The following is an 18,493-nucleotide window of genomic DNA, read 5'->3' as shown; positions in this document are numbered from 1 at the left end:
TTAGGATTTGGATCAAGGTCCTCTGACTACCCCAGGCTCCCTCCTAGGAAGTTTATGGGTCTCTATTAGGCATGTAATGCCCAAGGCAGGAGTGCCTTTCATTACATAAGAGAAAGAAAGTCCTGAGGGACACATGGTCTCTTCTGAGAGAGATCCCCTTCCTCCCCATGCTAACCAAGAATCTTCCTTATGTTATCAGGTTCTTGGAGGGGGGGAAGGCTGATAATTTCCTCTTCTACTACCCTCACTCTGTGTTTGCAAGAATCAGTCTGGGCCTGGTTTGAAATCTGCAGAGTTCTTGTCCCCAAATCAATGAAAAAAACTCAAGGGTGGCCGGAGGCAAGAAATTTATAGAGGTCCTCTGATGTTATGTTGGGGTTGGGGTTGGTGTGAACCCCTTATCTGAAGGGCAACACTTCTGACGGTACTGCTTCATATTCATCAACTCAGAAAAATTGAGCACTAGCAACCAGTGTTTCCAAGAATGTCAGAACTGGGGTGGGACTTTAGGGGGAGTTTGGTACAGTGAAAAATGCTAAATATGGGAATCCTAGGATCCAAGTTTTGAATCCCACCTCTGACCTTTACTACTTTTGGGACCTTGAGCAAAGGAATTCACTTCTCTGAACCTCGGTTTCCCTGCTTATAAAAATGGGGATGGATTGAATTGGATGAAAGACCTTCTCTGAGCTTATGTCCATAACCCTGTGATCATAGAATATCAGAGTTAGGAGAAGCCTTAGAGACCTGCTATTTGGAAATTCTTCCTTTAATCGGCAGGAAAACTGGAGTGTGAAGAAAGGAAGTCACTTGCCCACAGTCACCTAGCTGGTCAATGGCATAGCCAGGTCTGGAATTCGAGTTTCCTGATCTTCAGGACGAGGATCCTTCCCCTACATTTGCGCTTTTTAATAGTCAAAACGAGCATTTTTTTCGGTAGATGAATAGCTTTATGAGATAATTTGATTGTGTCTTACCACCCCTCCCTTTATAGAAGAAGAAACAAGGGGTTCAGAGGTAATATATTACTTGCTTAAGGTCACACAGCAAGAAAAATGCCATGGCCAGGACTAGTACTGGGTCTCAAATGTGATGTGCTTACTATCTTAGGTGACATGTGGTCCAGTGGATAAAAAATGGGACTTGGAACCTGGTAGACTTGAAATCCTGGTTCTAACACTTGTCCAGCTGTGTGACCTGGGACATACCCTCTATGGGACTTGGTTTCCCCATTTGTAACATAGAAAAGGAAGTTGGACTAAAAGATTATTAAGGTCTTTTTCCTGCCATGATCTTAGTACATCCAGGTTCTTCTCTGGCTTGGATTTTTGTGGGATGAGGCATGAAAACAGACCAGCTGGCTCCAGAGGGGAAGGGGGAGAGATTAGACCTGTGGGGAAAGTGTCATTACTTGTCTTATCTCTTCTTGAATAGCTTACTATCTCAATTGGGAAAGACTCCTCCATACTTTCACAAGGGGCTTCCCACGGCTGATTCAGCAGCTCCCCAACCTTTACTCAACCAGGTCAGCTGAGGGAAGAAGAAAGCAGATTGTTAGCCAGAAAAATAGGGAGTAAAGTGTGCTCTAAGTAGCTGGGAGCAGGATGATCAAGTTCCCAGAAGACCTGGTTTAGTTGAGAAGACCCCCTGGGCTCCTCAAATCACAACTTTCTTCTCTTATGAGCTTCATAGTTTAAAATTAACTACTTCTCCTACTTCATTTACTCTCCAGTCAAACTAATCAATTAGCTATTCTTCTTACACAACATTATATTTCCCACCTACATTACTTATGTTTCCCTTTGTTTGGGATGTTCTTCTTCATCTTCATGACCTAGGATCAGCTTCTTTCAAAGCACAACTGGGGTGCCACCTTCTTCACAGGAGATCTTTCCCAGTCTTCCCAGATATTAACTCTCTCTCTGTCTTGAAATGACTTTGTTCACAATCAGTACTTCTTCCTCTGGGTGAATGTTAAGCTCCTTGAGGAGAGGAACAGTTTCTTCCTCCTTCTCCCCCTTTTTGTTATCATCAACTTTTCCTCCTTTTCCTCCTTCTCCTTCTCCTCTTCTTCTTCTTCCTCCTTTTCCTCCTCCTTTTTTCTCTCTCCCTCCCTCTCTCCTTCTCTCTCTTTCTCCCTCCTTCCTTCCCACTTCATTTTCATATCACATCTTGCAACATATATAAAATTGAGAAACATGGGCCATGAACCCAGAATTATCAGCTCAGCAAAACTCAGATTGTTATCTTTGGATCAGAGATGAACATTTAAAAAACAATTGCCTCTGAAAATTTTATAGAAAGATCTATCTGTTACAAGGAAGTCGTCTAATAACAGTCAAGTTCAGACTTCATCCCCAAAGGTGAAGCACTCAAAGTAATTCACATAGTTCAAATTGAGACAAATCACTCTTACACCGTCAGAACTCTCAGAGCTTTGTATCGATTCAATCACTTAATGTTTCAGAAAAGTATTTCATAGAAATAAAAGGAAGAAAAAAATCCAAGGAAAGAGGGGTGGAGTTCCTAAAGAAGAACTTACCTATTTGATAAAGGGAATGCTCAAATTAAAGATTCCTATGTAATTATGAATATAAAATAGGCTAACATTGTTTAGAGTGATGTGCTAAATGTGGGCTAATAACAGAAATTATAAGCTTAAGAAAGTGTGTGTTCTCTCATGATAGAATAATTGAAGAAAGAAAACCTAAAAATTAGAAAGCTAAATGAAATTCAAATAAAAATGTAAAAATCAGAAGAAAATAGAATAATTTTATTTATTCCTACTATGGAATAGAAGAAATTTTCTATCAATCAAACAAATGGAAAGCCTAATAATTTAGAGACAAAAATCAGTGGAATTGATTATACAGACAAAAAGATTTCATAGAACCAAAAGTACCTTCTCTAGATTTAAAAGGAAAAAATCCTGTTTGGAGGATATATAGATATATATGTATATATTCATCAGATAAAGATCTGACACCAAGAATTTGCAAAGAACTGATATATATATATATATATATATATATATATATATATAAGACTAACACACATATATAAAGCACATTTTCAAAGGGGAAAATGGGCAAAGGATATGAATATCCTTTCATATTCTATGAATATGATCATTTTGAATCTATGAATAGATCATTTTGAAAGAAGAAAATACAATCCGCTAATTTTTCCCTTTTAAGGAGTAGGAAAAAGGTAGCTCAGTTTGAGGAATTCCAAGGGTTTGTAAATTATCTTCATTGATTCCGACAACACAGTCTTAGACAGTTGAGGAAGGGGGTTTCTGAGAGATCAGCTAACAGGTTTTCCATTGGTTAATTTTTTTGTTTTTGTTTTTTGCTGAGGCAACTGGGGTTAAGTGATTTGTCTAGGGTCACACAACTAGGACGTGTTAAGTGTCTGAGGCTAGATTTGAACTCAGGTCCTCCTGACTTCAGGGCTGGTGTGGTTAATGTTTAAAAAAATAAGAATTTGAATCTGGGTCTTTCTGACTCCAAGGAAAGTTCTTTTATCCATTGTACCATAGTGACTCATAAGTTACTAATCATCAAATGAAAAGATACACAAATTAATAACCAAAGAAATGTACATCAAGACAATCACAAGATATTTGCTAGAAGAGAGAGGAATAAAAAAAGTCATAAAAACTTAAGATTCCAGGGAAATAGATACTTTATTGGTGGGACTATAAAATAGTACAAATATTATTAAATTTTTTTTTGCTTTTTTTTCCTGAGGCAATTGGGGTTAAGTGACTTGCCCAGGGTCATACAGCCAGAAGTGTTAAGTGTCTGAGATCAAATCTGAACTCAAGTCCTCCTGACTTGTGGCTGGTGCTCTATCCATTTCGCCACGTAGCTGCCCCTGGTACACATATTTTGCAGAGCATGGGACTCATATTTTTGACACAATTTAATTTATATCTTTATCATCCTACACTCCTTCCTTTTCTTCCTCTCCTTTCCTTTCTTCCCTCTCTCTGCTCTTTCTTAATAATCTTACCAGTCACAATGGGTTCAGTCATCATTTCTATTTAGATTCCTCAATGCAACTAAGTGACACAGTAGATAGAATGTTGGGCCTGGAGTAAGAAAGACTCCTCTTTGTGAGTTCAAAACTGGCTCAGACACTTACTAACTGTCCAACCTAAGCTGTATTTGCCTCAGTTTCCTCATCTATAAAATGAGCTGGAGAAGGAAATGGCAAAACACTCTGGTATCCTTGCCAAGAAGAGCCCAAATGGAGTCATGAAGAGTTGAACATGACTAAAAAATAGCTTAACAACAACAGAAATCTCTCTCCTGAGCTCCTGCTGCCTGAATTACCAACTACCTATAAGACACCTCTATCTAAATGTTCTGTAGATATCTCAAACTCAGCATGTCCAAAATGGAACTCTTCATCTATCTCCCCCACCAACCCCATCTCTTCTCTATTTCTGTGATCTGGAAAAGGAAATGGTAAACCACTCTGATGTCTTTGCCTCATGGGGTCATAATTTGACATGATTGAAATGACTAAACCATAACAAAAACTGAAAACAATCTTTAGCCCAATTATTGGAAAATAACTGATTAAATTATAGTTTGCTAAATATGCCATGAAAACCATTAATATAAAGCAAGAAAACATGGAACTATTTAAATGAAATGAAATTATGGGAGCTGATCAAATACCACCTCAAATGGCTAAATATTGCTTACATCCATTTATAAAGAACAGAAAATGAAGCCACACATTGAGAAAGAGACACCAAGAAAATGCACTTCTTGTTTATTTGTTTTCTATTCATTTATTTGTTTCTCTGGTCTCTGAGGATGAGAATTTCATGTAAGACTAGTTTGCATTCAGGTCCTCATTTTGTTATTTGTCCATTGTTGGTTAGGTTTATTAAGTCATAATAAAAATTTGTTTTTAAAGCAATGAAATTCAATACTGGTGGGCTTTTGGAGAAACAAGTCTAAACATTGTCGGTAGAATTGCAAAATAACAGAATCTCTTTGGAAAGCATTTTGGCAATATGTAGTCAAAGTCATAAAAGTTCTTAAACTTTCTGACCTAATCAATAAATCCATTGTTGGAGAATTACTTTTCAAAGATTTTTATAGAATGTAGTTGGTAATTTCATAATAAACAAGCAAAAAACAAAACAAAATTAAACGCAACCTCAATTTCCAGTAATTGGAGAAGAGTTAAATAAATTGAGGTATGTTAGTATAATGGGATAGTGTAATGTATTAAAATATACAACTCTGGAGTGCATGAAGAAATAAAGAAGAAATTTTATTAAATAATGCATCTGGAAAAAAATAATTAGAAGAGAGTACATCCCCTGACTCTGGCCGTGTTATAGGAAAAGCAAATAGGAATAAATAGACAAAAAAAGCCTGAGAGAAATTTAGGAATGACTAAAGAGTAGTAACATGGTATGCATTGAAATTCATTCATTTAAATGTAAATAGTTGCAGGCAAATTTAATTGGCTGCATTTATATTTGAAATTAAGCTTAATCATTTTTTAAAAATCCCTTCCTGAAGTTCCTGATTAATCAGTTGCATATAATGGAAAGGAAAGGAGGAAGCAAGCATTTATTAAGCACCTACTATGTGCCAGGCACTGTGCTAAGTACTTTTTACAATTATTATCTTATTTGAGGGGAAGCTAAGTAGTGCAGGGGATAGAGTGCCAGACCTAGAGTCAGGAAGATTCATCTTTCTGAGTTCAAATCTGGCTTTAGACACTTGTTTAATGTGTGACTTTGAGCAAGTCATTTAACTGTTTGCCTCAGTTTCCTCATCTACCTAATAGACTAGAGAAGGAAATAGCAAACCATTCTGCTATCTTTGCAAGAAAACCCCAAATGGGGTCACAAAGAGTCAGATATGACTGAAAAACAACTGGACAATTATATTTGATACTAACAACAACCCTAGAAAATGGGTGCTATTAAAATCCCCATTTTATAGATGAGATAACTAAGGCAAACAAAGAGTTGCCCAGGCTTACAGAGGTAAGTGTCCAAGGCTAGTTTTGAATTCAGGTTTTCCTGATGCCAGGCCCAATCCTCTTTCCATTGAGGCATCTGGCTTCCAGTAAGATACTCCAATGAGTCAGTTTTGTTTCTATTGATCTTTATGGAAATGTTTTCCATCAAGCTTCCTTTGACTGTATTTCCCCATTAGCATCTCTTTGTGCTAACTCCTTCCCCCAATTCACACCCATGAGGGGGGTCTCCCAGGGATAAATACCCCAGGTTCAGAATACACTGTATATTTGGAACTGTGCTCAAAAAGTTATAAAACTGTGCATACCCTTTGATCCAGCAGTGTTTCTACTGGGCTTATATCCCAAAGAGATGTTAGAGGAGGGAAAGGGATATGTATGTGCCAAAATGTTTGTGGCAGCCCTGTTTGTAGTGGCAAGAAACTGGAAAATGAATGGATGCCCATCAACTGGAGAATGATTGGGTAAATTGTGGTGTATGAATGTTATGGAATATTACTGTTATGTAAGAAATGAACAGCAGGATGAATACAGAGAGGCTTGGAGAGACTTACAGGAACTGATGCTAAGTGAAATAAGGAGATCATTATACACGTCAACAACAATACTACATGATGATCAATTCTGATGGCCGTGGCTCTCTTCAGCAATGAGAGGATCTAAATCAGCTCCAATTGATCTGTAATGAACAGAACCAGCTACACTCAGAGAAAGAACACTGGGAAATTTGTGGACCACAACATAGCATTTACACTCTTTCTATTATTGTTTCCTTACATTTTTGCTTTTTTCTTCTCAGATTATTTTTATCTTCTTTCTAAATCCAATCTTTCCTGTGCAACAAGATAATTGTATAAATATGTATACATATATTGTATCTAACATATACTTCAACATATTTAACATGTATGGGATTACCTGCCATATAGAGGAGGAGGTGGAGGGAAGAAGAGGAAAAGTTAGAACAGAAGTTTTTGCAAGGTTCAATGTTGAAAAATTACCCATGCATATGTTATATATATATATATATATAAAGCTGCAATAAAAAATAAAATTAGAAAAAAGAATACACTGTAGTTCCAACCCTGGAAAGTATCACTCACAAGACCCCAACTATCTCCTTGCTAGGTTAAGGCTGGAAAATCAGGGTGGGAAGAGGTGGTTGTATTAGGAGAGAACTGATCCATCTAAGACCCAAAAGATCATAATATGCACTTCTGCAGTAATTTAAGGCTTAAAAACCACTTTCCTGAAAACCTTGTTGTGGATTCTGAGGCACAAACATTATTAACCTCAGCTCCCCTCCAGCTCTATTGGAAGAGCTTCTCCTGCTCCAAGAACACATCTAGGGCTAGATGTTCACAAAGAAAAGTAAGTCACTCTTCCTTTCCCTTTCCCCCCTGATTATCTTTGAGTTGGAGAAGATCTTTCTATACATTCCTTTTCATGAGTTTACTTTCTGTGAGCATTGGGGAGAAAGGAATTTAAATCCTGCCCATGACAGTGACTAGCTATGTGACTTTGGACAAATCACCTAACTGTGTAAAATGAGATATTAGATATGATTTCCATCAAGGTCTCTTCTACCCCCAAATCTAGGATCCTATGCTAACCCCCAAATTCAACTCAGACCTCCTTCAGGAAGCTTTCCATAGCAATATCTTGATAGCAACCTTCCCCACCCAGACTTTACATGGCATCTCACTTTCCTCTTCCCACGGACTCATAATTGTTGTGTATCATAGACACATCCTGGAGATCCCTAGAACTGGAAGAGAGAGAGGCAGCTGCTATCAATAATAAAATGAGTGCTAGGCTAGAAATAGTGAAACCTGAGTTTGAATTCTGCCTCCAATAATTACTGTGAGATTAGGACCGGTCATTTAACTTTATAACAGCTCATTTTTCCACTCTGTAAACTAAGGTGATGATGAGTGTGCTGCAGGTTGTTTTGAAGAGAGATAAACCCGAGACTCTTTTATAATCATAAGAATTATTATTTTGTGAGCTTTGGCAAGTCACTCTCCTTCTGTTTAGAGGGGAAAAAAAACCTTGAAAATGCCAGCCAGCTCTAAATCTGTGATGTTCTGGGCCATCTCTTTATTTTACGGATGTGTGTCTTGTTTCTCACCAGGCTATGAGGGATAGGACAGTAGCCCTTTTCTGCTCTAAACTTTGTCTTCCCTTACAGCTTGACTCTCTTTCTGAACAGGAAGCCCCAGCTCTCAGCCCCAGGTATATTCTCTGACTGTCTCTCAGGCCTGGAATGCTCTGCCACCTCTACAGGAAGCTCTCCCACCCTTTGATGTGTTAATTATTTCCTGTTTATTCTGTATAAGCTCACTTTGTATATATTTGTTTGCATGTTGTCTCCCCAGTTAGACTGTAAGCTTCTTGAAGGCAGGTATTGTCTCTTGTCTTGTTCTGTATCTCAACTGTAAAATGGGAATAATATTTACCTCCTGGGGTCATCACATCAAATGAGATAATGTATGTAAAGTGTTCAGTGCACTGTCTAGCAAACAGTAGGTGTTTAATAAATGTTTGTTCCCTTCCTCTGTTTGCTGGATTTTTAATGCATGCAGGATTCAGTGGAACCTGTGTGTGAGTGCCCTTGGAGGTAATTTAGTCCAAGTCACTTTTACAGATAAGGAAACGGAGACCCAGAGAGGTTAAATAATCATCCAAGGAGGCACAACCAGTAGGCGACACAGCATGACTGTGACTCCCAAGCTTGAAGTTCCTTCCAGCTGCTTTTTCCCAGCTCCCATTCAGTTCCGTTTCAAGGAGTCTTTTTCCAACAGAGACCGGAGACTTCCTGAGCTTAGGCCCTGGTGGGCTTTTTCTATTGAGGATTAGGCTCCGGTCCATTCCCTAGCAAAGACAAAACTCACAGAGCCATGAGCAGCAATGTCTCTTTCCAGGTCAGTGGAAGAAATGACAGGACAAGGGAAGATCCAGGTTTCATCTCTGGCCAAAGCAGGGATTAAGCCACAATGATTCCCAGGCCTCTGCCTCCTCTGTAGGGAAAGACTTGTTCTCTCCAAACAGCTGCCTGATATTTAAAGGGAGTCCTGCCTTTGACCCGCTCCAATCACCCATGGTGGCTCGGGGAGTGTCTGGGGTGCACAGGATACACAAAGCTGTTGGCTTATAACTCAGGAAGGGGAGTCAGCCCCCTCTTTCAGGCCCTATCTCTCCTCTTGGAAGGGCTTGGCAGACTAAAGCCTGGGACTGCCTGCTGAAGATATAACTGGGGGAAAAAAAGACCCTATGAGATTTGCATAATCACAAGGGAGTAGAATAGCTTCTTTTATTTCCCAATTAGAGGAAAAAAATGTGTCTTTCCTTTTTAGATTAAGAAAGGAAGAGCCAGAGGAGAGAAGGATGGGAATTTACATGCATCTACACACGTGTGTGAGCCCATGAAAACATATCAAATGAATATGGTTATAGCCTTCTATGTTGTGTATATGTTTCTTTCTTTGTATATGTCCCTGTATGTGAAAGTCCCCCTCCTGCATTATTGTTGTTTGGGAAATATCCCCCAGGAAATGAGGATATTGAGCAAAAAGTCCACCAGTCCTGGGGCTGCTGATAAAAGGGGTGCTTTAAGCTCTGGATGAGGGACTCTGGGCTCCTCTTCCTAAAGGGATCTAGAGAGAAATTGAGCTTCTTTCCAGAGATTTGAAGAAATCACGTGTCTAACATGCATCTTATGGGTGGAACTGCATATTGCACACACACACACACACACACACACACACTACCTTAAGGGGGAAAGATCTAACCTAGACAGTCTTTATCTCATTTTCCACTGGGTTCAGCATCAGACCCCCAGAGAATGATCTCTTTAGTATTTCCTTACAAACCAGCTACCAGCAAGAGAAAGAGATCTCACTGGGGAGAGTCCCAATTCTGTGTGCCTCTTTGTCTGACAGCCTGCTTGTTTTCCCATTAAAATCACACCACAGTGTTAGGTGTTTGGAGAATCAAGTCACTTCCCCTGCTCAGAAGGAAGAGGCAAGAAGCATTTATAAAGCACCTGCTGCATGCCAGGCACTGTGTTGTAAGCCCTGGGGGCACAAAGAAAAACAAAAAGGGCAGTCCCTGTTCTCAAAGGGCTCACAGCCCAATGGGATGGACAACATGTGAAAACAACGGGCCAAAATGGGGTAAATTTGAGATGTATTGGGAGGAGAGGGAGTGTTAGCTACTTCCATCTAAAATGGAACTGACTGCTTCTTTCCTATCCTGATGACACAGCTCAATCATGAACAGGCACTTCTGTGTTATCCCTAGGAACTACATTGAGTCCCAGTTCTGCCTGTTACTTGTTTGGTTTTCTTGGACAAGTTAACTTACTTCAGACACTCAGTTTCCTTATCTCTAAGGTCCTTTACAACTCTGACAACTTTTGATTCTTTTTATTACTGGCTTGTCTGGTTAATATCAGAATTTTATATAAATATTAAAATACATATTATATATATAAGAATATTGATTAAGAATAACAAAAACCCTCAGAAGTCCCAAATTTGACTAATAGGCAAATAGATATGAATCTCTTTCTCTCTTTTCCTCTCCTTCGACCTCATTTTTTCTTTTTCTCTCTCTTCTTCTCTCCTTTCCTTCCCTGCCCTTCCCTTCCCTTCCCTTCCTTTCCTTTCCTTTCTTTTCTTCCCCTTCCCTTCTCTCCCTCCCTTCCTCTCTTCATCCCTCTTTCCCTCCTTCCCTCCCTCTCTTCCTCCATCTTGCCTACCCCTCTCTCTTCTTCTCTCCCTACCTTCTATTCCACTTTCCTTTTTTCCTTCCTTCCTTTCTTCTTGACTTCCTTTCCTTCAGATCTCTTGGACAGAGCATTAGATCTGAAGTCATCTGACTTGTCCCAAGGTCTTTGCCTTGCTCTTTTTTGACCCCAGCGAAATCAAGTCATTTCTCTGAATCCCTATTTCCTTCCCTCTAAAATGAAAAGACTAACACACTTGCCCTTCCTAATATTGCCAGGACTGTTATGAGAGGAAAAGAAAAGTCCTATTTTGTCAGCCATAATGTTCTATGCAGGAATTCCTACACTAGGGTCCATAAGCTTAAATTTTTTTTGATAAGTATATTTCAATATAATTGGTTTCCTGTGAAACCTTATGTGTTTTATTTTATTCATTTAAAAACCTGATTCTGAGAAGGGGTCCCTAGGCTTCACTAAACTGCCAGAGAGGTCCAGGATACACAAAGAGGTAAAGAAACCCCATTCTCCAGGAATGTGAGATGTGACTCCTTTTTCTCTCCCTTCCTCTCTTGCTTCCTCTCTTCTCCCCTTCCTCCTTTTCTCTCCGAAGCTCCCTCTTCTACTTCTCTGACAGGTGCTGGAGCAGAAGCCTGCCAAATGGAAATATCATTACACAAACACTTTGGCCGGAGGCCATTCCAAGCAACACTTCCTGGGGCCCAAGAGATATCCCCGGTGATGGAGGCCACTGGGCCCTGTGGAAAGGTCCCTAGTGGGCCCGGAAAGGCAGGTGTTAGGAAGGAGATCTTCAGAGTCATTCATCCAGTTAACACATGTTGATTAAATAAACTCATCCAGCACTGTAAGAGGAAGAGGAGGAGAAGGAGGAGGAAGAAAAAGGAAGAGAAGGAAAAAGGAGATAAAGGAAGGAGAGAAAGTAGAGATGGAGGAGAAAGAGAGAGTAGAGGGGGAGAAGGAGGTAGAGAAGAAGAGAAAAAGGAGAAAGAGAAAGAAGTGAAAGAGAAGGAAGGAGGAAGTAGAGGAAGAGAAGGAAGAAGAAAATAGAGGAGGAAGAGAAGAAAGAAGGAACTAGAGGAAGAGAAGGAAGAAAGATACAGGATGAGAAGGAGAAGGCAAAGGTAGAGGAAGAAGAGGAGAAGGAAAAGGTAGAGGGGAAGAAGAAGAGGGGAAAGAGAAGATAGAGGAGAAGGAAGAAGAAGATAGAGGAAGAAGAGAAAAAGGAGGAGGAGGAAGAAGCAAAAGAAGGAAGAATGAGGAAGAGAAGGATAAAGGAGGTAGAGGAGGAAAAGAAAGAAGAAGGAGGTAGAGGAGAAGGAGAAAGTAAAGGTAGAGGAAGAAGAGGATAAGGAGAAGATAAAGGAGGAGAAGGAAGGACGTAGAGGGAAAAGAAAGAGGAGAAGAAGGACGTAGAGGAGGAAAAAGAGGAAAAGAAAAAGGAAGTAGAGGAAGAAGTGAAGGAGGAGGAGGAGGAGAAGGGGGAGTCAACAAAGTCTACACATCTCCCCCACCACCACCAGTACATAGGTAAGGAGGAGAGGGCAGTCTGTAGTGCCAAATATCTCAGAAAGAGCAAGAGGGATAAGAACAGGAAAATGCTCTTTCTCTCATGACCAGGAGGCTGCATGATGTTGCTGATGGCAACTTAGGTAGAGCTTGGCTTCTTAAACTTTTTCCATTGCCACTCCTTCTCACCCAAGACTTTTTACGTGACCCCGAGTATATAGATATGCAAAAGAAGATATTATCAAACAGCTACTGATAATAAAGTATCCCCACATTCACACAACCCCATATGGGGTCACAACCCAAATTTAAGAAGCTTTAATTAGATTGCTGGGGATATATGCAAGGGTTTAAGGAGTAAATGATTGCTGAAAGGGAGACAGAAATTCACCTGGGCCAGGGGAGAAGGGCAGGGCATGGTGGATTTAGCAGGAGCAGAGGAGCAGAAGCCATCTTCTGCAGATGGGAGCAGGAAGGAGAACAGGTAGCCTCCTTGCCATGTCAAGGGGACACAGAGTGGACCCAAGTGAGGGAGCTGGTTTCTCATAAAAGGCTCAAAGTAGCAAAGGACTTTGAGGTCATGGACATAGTCATTTTTACATTGCTTTGAGGAGGAAGTTGGGGAGAAGGGAACTTCTCCCTATAATTAGCATCCTAAGGAAAAGTCCTTATGGCCATCTCCTAGTTATACCTCTGAGAAGTTTAGAAGACCTAGAAGTTTAGCACCAAAGGGGAAGAGATAAAGAGAATTATCACTTAAAGATCTGATTCTAGGATCACAGAATTTGGAGCTACCTGAAAAGTACCTTAGAAATCATATAGTTTGCTCCCCACCCCTATTTTACAGATGAGAAAATTAAGGCTCAAAGAGAACTAAAATCTTAAGATCAAATGTACACAAATAGCAATGAACAAGGTTGAGATTCAAGCCCAGGACCCTTGATTCTAAATCCATTGATTTATTTTTGTTTTCATGATTCGTCATCCTGTTTTTTCTTCTGTTTGGGATTTTAGCGTCCTTTCGCCAAACAGACCAAGAGTTGCCTGAGACTGGGATTGTTTTCTTCTAATTCTCTCCCACAGCACAGGGCTGGGCACAAAGGGGGTATAAGAATGACTTCTTGAAATATTTAAATGTTTGATGCGAATACAAGAGATTGTTCTTGTTATTCATTTTTTCAGTCTTGTCTGACTCTTCATGAGTTTTTCTTGGCAAAGATACTGGGATGGTTTACCATTTCATTGTCCAGTTCATTTTACAGATGAGGAAACTGAGACAAGCAGAGGTAAGTGACTTATCTAGTGCCACTCAGCTAGTAAGTGTCTGAGGCTGGATTTGGAACTCAGGAAATTGAATCTCCAAATTATGGGCAAAAAAAGCAGTTTTTATGGTGGATTTTCCTTCTCAATCTAACTTTTAACTGACTTTTTCATGAAATAAAGTTAGGAGAAGACATCAAGAAATTATTTTTGATCCTTTAAGAATCTATTTAATTTAGACTTTGGATGGAAATAAAGACTGAATGTGCATCGAAGTCTACCATTCTCACTTTTTTCTGTTTTTGTTTTGTTTTGTTTTGTTGTAGTTTTCCTTTTTGTTCTGATTTTTCTTTCCCAACATGACTCATTTGGAAATATATTTTTAAAAAATTCATTGTACAAGTATAACCTATATCATATTGCTTCTTTGGGAGGGGAAAAAGTTTAGAACTCAAAACCTTACAAAAATGAATGTTGAAAACTATCTGTCCTTGTAATTGAAAAAATAATATGCCTTTAAAATAAAATTTAAAAAATAAAAAATAAGAATGTAAAAAAATTTATTAAATCTGATCTTCTACCAATAGATTATCTTCATCTAGGATTTTAAGCTTTGCCATATTGTTTATCTAAAGGCAGCTAGATGGTGCAGCGGATAGAATACTGAAACTGAAATCTGGAAGATTTAAATTCAAATCTCTCTTTAAGAATTTCCTAAGGATATGATTCTGGGAAAGCCATTTCATTTTTCTCTACCTAAGTTTCTTCATCTGTAAGATTTGGAAACTATTCTGTTTAAAAATGAACTCTAGTTGAGCAACCTTGAATAAATAAACTAATTTCTCAGAGCCTTGGTTTCTCCTTCTGGAAAAAGGAATTTCTACATTTATGTTTGTCGATGCTGTGTGAATCTTTGAGCCCTTTGGAAAATGGAATGGACTTTATTGGAATTATCACTTTTGTATAAAAAGAAACTAAGGCTCAGAAATTTCCGATGATAGGATTATCGTCCTTGAATTGGAAAGATCTCAGAAGTGTATGGTCCAACCCCCTCATTTGAAAGATGAGAAAACTGACAACTTTTGGCAGAGAAATAAGTTGAGCGATGTCTCATGTGACAGCCCCTCTTGTGCTATCTCTCCATGCCCTTCATCTCACAAAGACCCCATCTCATTTTTTTCTGGTACCCTCGAAAATGGCTGTTCCCAGAAGGCGCCGTAAACCTGCCCCCCAGGCTCACCTCCAAAGGTTAGCTTGGGCCTCCTTCATTCCCGGCACACGTCCTAGGAAAGATTAAGCCATCAGGGGGCTGAGGCTTTGCCTTGTGAAATCACAGGCAGGATAAAAGTCTCCTAAGAGCACTCCACACCCCTCCCCACTCCCTGAGATTGATTTTTTTTTTCCAAACTACAAACAGAAGCTTCAAATAGTCTCATCTGAGGAATATTCCTCCTCCTCCTTTTCTTTTCTTCTTTTTTTTTAAATGCCAATTGTTGAGTCAACAGACCTCTGCGGGGCTGTGTTTATCTGCCAAGCCTTCTGGGATTAGGGAATATTAGCTGGGCATTGAGCCTCGAACCCACTCTGTGAGGCTTCTTTGTTACCGGGGCAGGCGGCTGGTGAAAGCCCTCTGTGCTGGGCCTCCACCCCAGTGATATTTACCCAAGTCAGTTCTGAGACTGAGAGCTCAGGCAGCTAACCTGACAACGGGGGCTTGTGGACCATGGTCCCAGCCCCAGAGATCTCATTGGGGGCCTTGAAGGCAGAATCAGGAAGTCTTCCCCCCTAAATATATGTGTATTCTATATTTTATATATAATATAATATATATATATATATATTGTATATATACATGCACACATACATACAAATACATGCACATGTATATGTGTGTGTGAGTGTACACACACACACACACACACACACACTTTCCATCAGCTTTTGTGCTTGGAATTCAATAGTAGTGGTCAGACAATTGGGGTTTGTGTCCCAGTTGTGACCGTGGGCAAGTCACATTTTGAGAATCATTTCCTCCTGTGTAAATAGGAATAATTATTCTTGCATGACATTTTTTCCCCATACTATTATCATGGGGAAAATTATTTGTAAACCTCAAAGTGACACAGGAATGAAAGCTGCTATTGTCGATTATAATAATAATGAAAAGGATGAGAATGTCAGTTATTGTTAAATGAGAATCCTAAAATCTCAGGGCTAGAAGAGTCCTCAGGAGATGATTGGATACAGCCTTCTTCTTAGCTCTGCAAGGGATGGGATGAGTACTATCTTTCCGGGTGGTCCATTACATTGCACATCAATCCTTATTTGAGGGAATTTTCCTTTAACATGGAGCTAAAACCTGGGTTCAGTTCCTATGTCTGAAATGAGTGACCATGGATAAATTATTTCACTGGTCAGTGGGAGAAAAAGGTGTAGAATAATGTATTTTGGGGCAGACGTATCAAATGTGTCATTTTCCTTTGCTTCATTCACTGGGATGTTTTTAGTATAAAATAACTGAAAATGGCACTAAGACTTTTGGGGACCCTGTACTTATTAATTTAAAAAGAGGTTTCTAAGTGGGGGAGAAAGGAAGGAAGAAAAGAAAGAAGGAAAGAAAAGAGGGAGGGAAGAAACAAAGAAGCATCAATAAAACAAAAAACCCAGAAAAAAAATAAGTAAGTTCTGAAGGAGAGACCAACAGGATAATTTTTAATACTTTAAAAATTTTAATATGCAATTACCAACCCCAGAGTAACAAAAGTTTATGGACATCAAATCACAAACAATTCTCTTTTCTAAATTGTTCTTTGTATTTTGGAATATTTGTGTTTGTTGATCGTTTTGTAATTTAAAATAATTTGCTTTAAAGTCGTCCTTTTATTGTCCCCTGGGGCCATGTAGAAAAAAATCTAACCCCCTTCCATGGGTCAGCCCTTCACATACTTGAAGACAATCATTACTTTGCCCTTCAATCTTCTTTTCCCTTAAAAGATACACATCTCTCCGAGGGAGACCTTCACACTCCATAGATGGATTTATTCATCAGAATTTTTCTAAGACAACAAAGAACTGAGAAGATATTTGGAATGAGGGAGAAGGGATGGACAGCAGAATTCTGAAGAGGTGGGAGAGAGGCTAAGGAGTCTGGGTAAGGGAGGGAAGGGATGGCTCTTTGGATATTCTAGTACATGACTTGGAGAGGAAAGAGCATTCCTTCCCCAGTGGAGATGATCCAGAACATTCAAAGTCAGGGGAACTCTGGGGATTCAAAAAGAGATCCAGAGAAGATCCCAAAGGAGAATGGAAGGACATCTCTCTGGGGGTCAGCCCATATCTCCTTTGAGGAGCAGGAATCACAGAATCAGAGATTTAGACCTGAAAGGAATTCAACGCCTTAATTTTCCAACTCAAGAGTCAACTCATCACATTGGATAATACAGGAAGATCTCAGCTTACCTGAGGCACAGACTTCCCAAAGAGAAGTAGGGAGCTCCCCATCATCAGAGGGCTTCAAACTGAAATAAACAATTGTCAGGAAGGTTATAGAAGAGGGCAGGGCAAGACAAGAAACCCAATGAAAAATATTTTCTTTTTTTATTATGAATTTACATCAGCAAATCCAAACATTTCAAAATGTAAAAAGAAAGAATATTTCTATAAGAAACCAACCTGCCCTTTGAGACTCTCAAGAGTTCTTTGACATTCACACAATTTACTATTCCCATCTTACAGATGGAGAAATTGTGTCATAAAAGACAAAATGATTTTCTTAAACTTAGGCTGGGACTTGAATCCCAAATCTCCTAACTGATCATTGAGTCCTTTTCTACTTTACATGAACAAAATGAAAGAGCTGAACTAGTGCCTTCTTTCTCTTATTTCCTATTTATCCTGTAAACAGCTTTTTATCCCATCTAAATAACTATGTACAAACAGCAAATAGCCTGTTTGTTTATATTTATTTTCTTGTTTTCTCCTCCATTAAACTGTAAACTCCTTGAAGTCAGGCCCTGCCTTTTAAAGAGAAAGAGAGAGACAGAGACAGAGACAGATAAACAGAGAGCACATAACAGGCACTTCACGAATGTTTATCATAACTCTAATGTCCTTTTGAGGTCCAAGTCTATAATTTTGTGATCCCCGGTTCCTTGCGGCCTGAGATTGTACATAGATTTTCAGCATTAGAAAGGATTGCATATTCTCAAGAAGCTAACCTAAATCTCAGTGAGATTTCCTTTTAGGGCATTCGGAAAAATCACCATAGAATGTATTCTAAGAAGGCTTTTAATTCTGATCTGCCATATTCTACATTCTAAAGCCCCTTCCAGCACTGACTTTCTGTTTTAAGGACTCTTGAAGGCCTGATATCCCGTGTTCTAAGATCCCTTCCAGAACTGCCATCCTATAGTCTAGCTTTCCCTCCAGTTTTGGCATTCGATGTTCTACAGTGTAAGGTTCTCCTTAGCCCTGACTTCCCATTTTCTGATGCCCTTCCCATATTGAACATATTATGCTCTGCCCTCTAAATTCTCTGCCCGCTTTGATGCCCTCTGTTCTATGGCTCTAGGAGCCCCGGCTTTCTGACGGGGCTGCGCTGAGCCCTACCCTTCCTATAAGGGCAGCTTGTCCGAGTGGGGCAGTCCCAGGGCCAAGGAAAATAAAGTTGTTTTGCATGAGCACGGATTATGCCCTTTGATGTGCTGAGCTTTCACAGTATCTCGCTACCTGGTGACAAGCCGTTGCACAGGCCAGACCAGGATGGAACACAGAGTGCCCTGCCTGGACTTATTCTGGGATGTTTACTGGGGGTGGGGGCAATCAAGGCAGTCAGTGAGGCTGGAAAAGCAAAGCAGTTAATTGAATCCATCAACAACACAGAGGAAAATGCTTCAGCAAGAACACGCCCGGGATGCGGGCAGCCTTGGGGGGGGGGGGGGGGGGGGGCAGGGAACAAAAAAA

This window comes from Sarcophilus harrisii, chromosome 6 (genome assembly GCF_902635505.1).
Source record: "Sarcophilus harrisii chromosome 6, mSarHar1.11, whole genome shotgun sequence".
NCBI lineage: Eukaryota > Metazoa > Chordata > Mammalia > Dasyuromorphia > Dasyuridae > Sarcophilus > Sarcophilus harrisii.
This window is presented reverse-complemented; position numbering follows the sequence as displayed.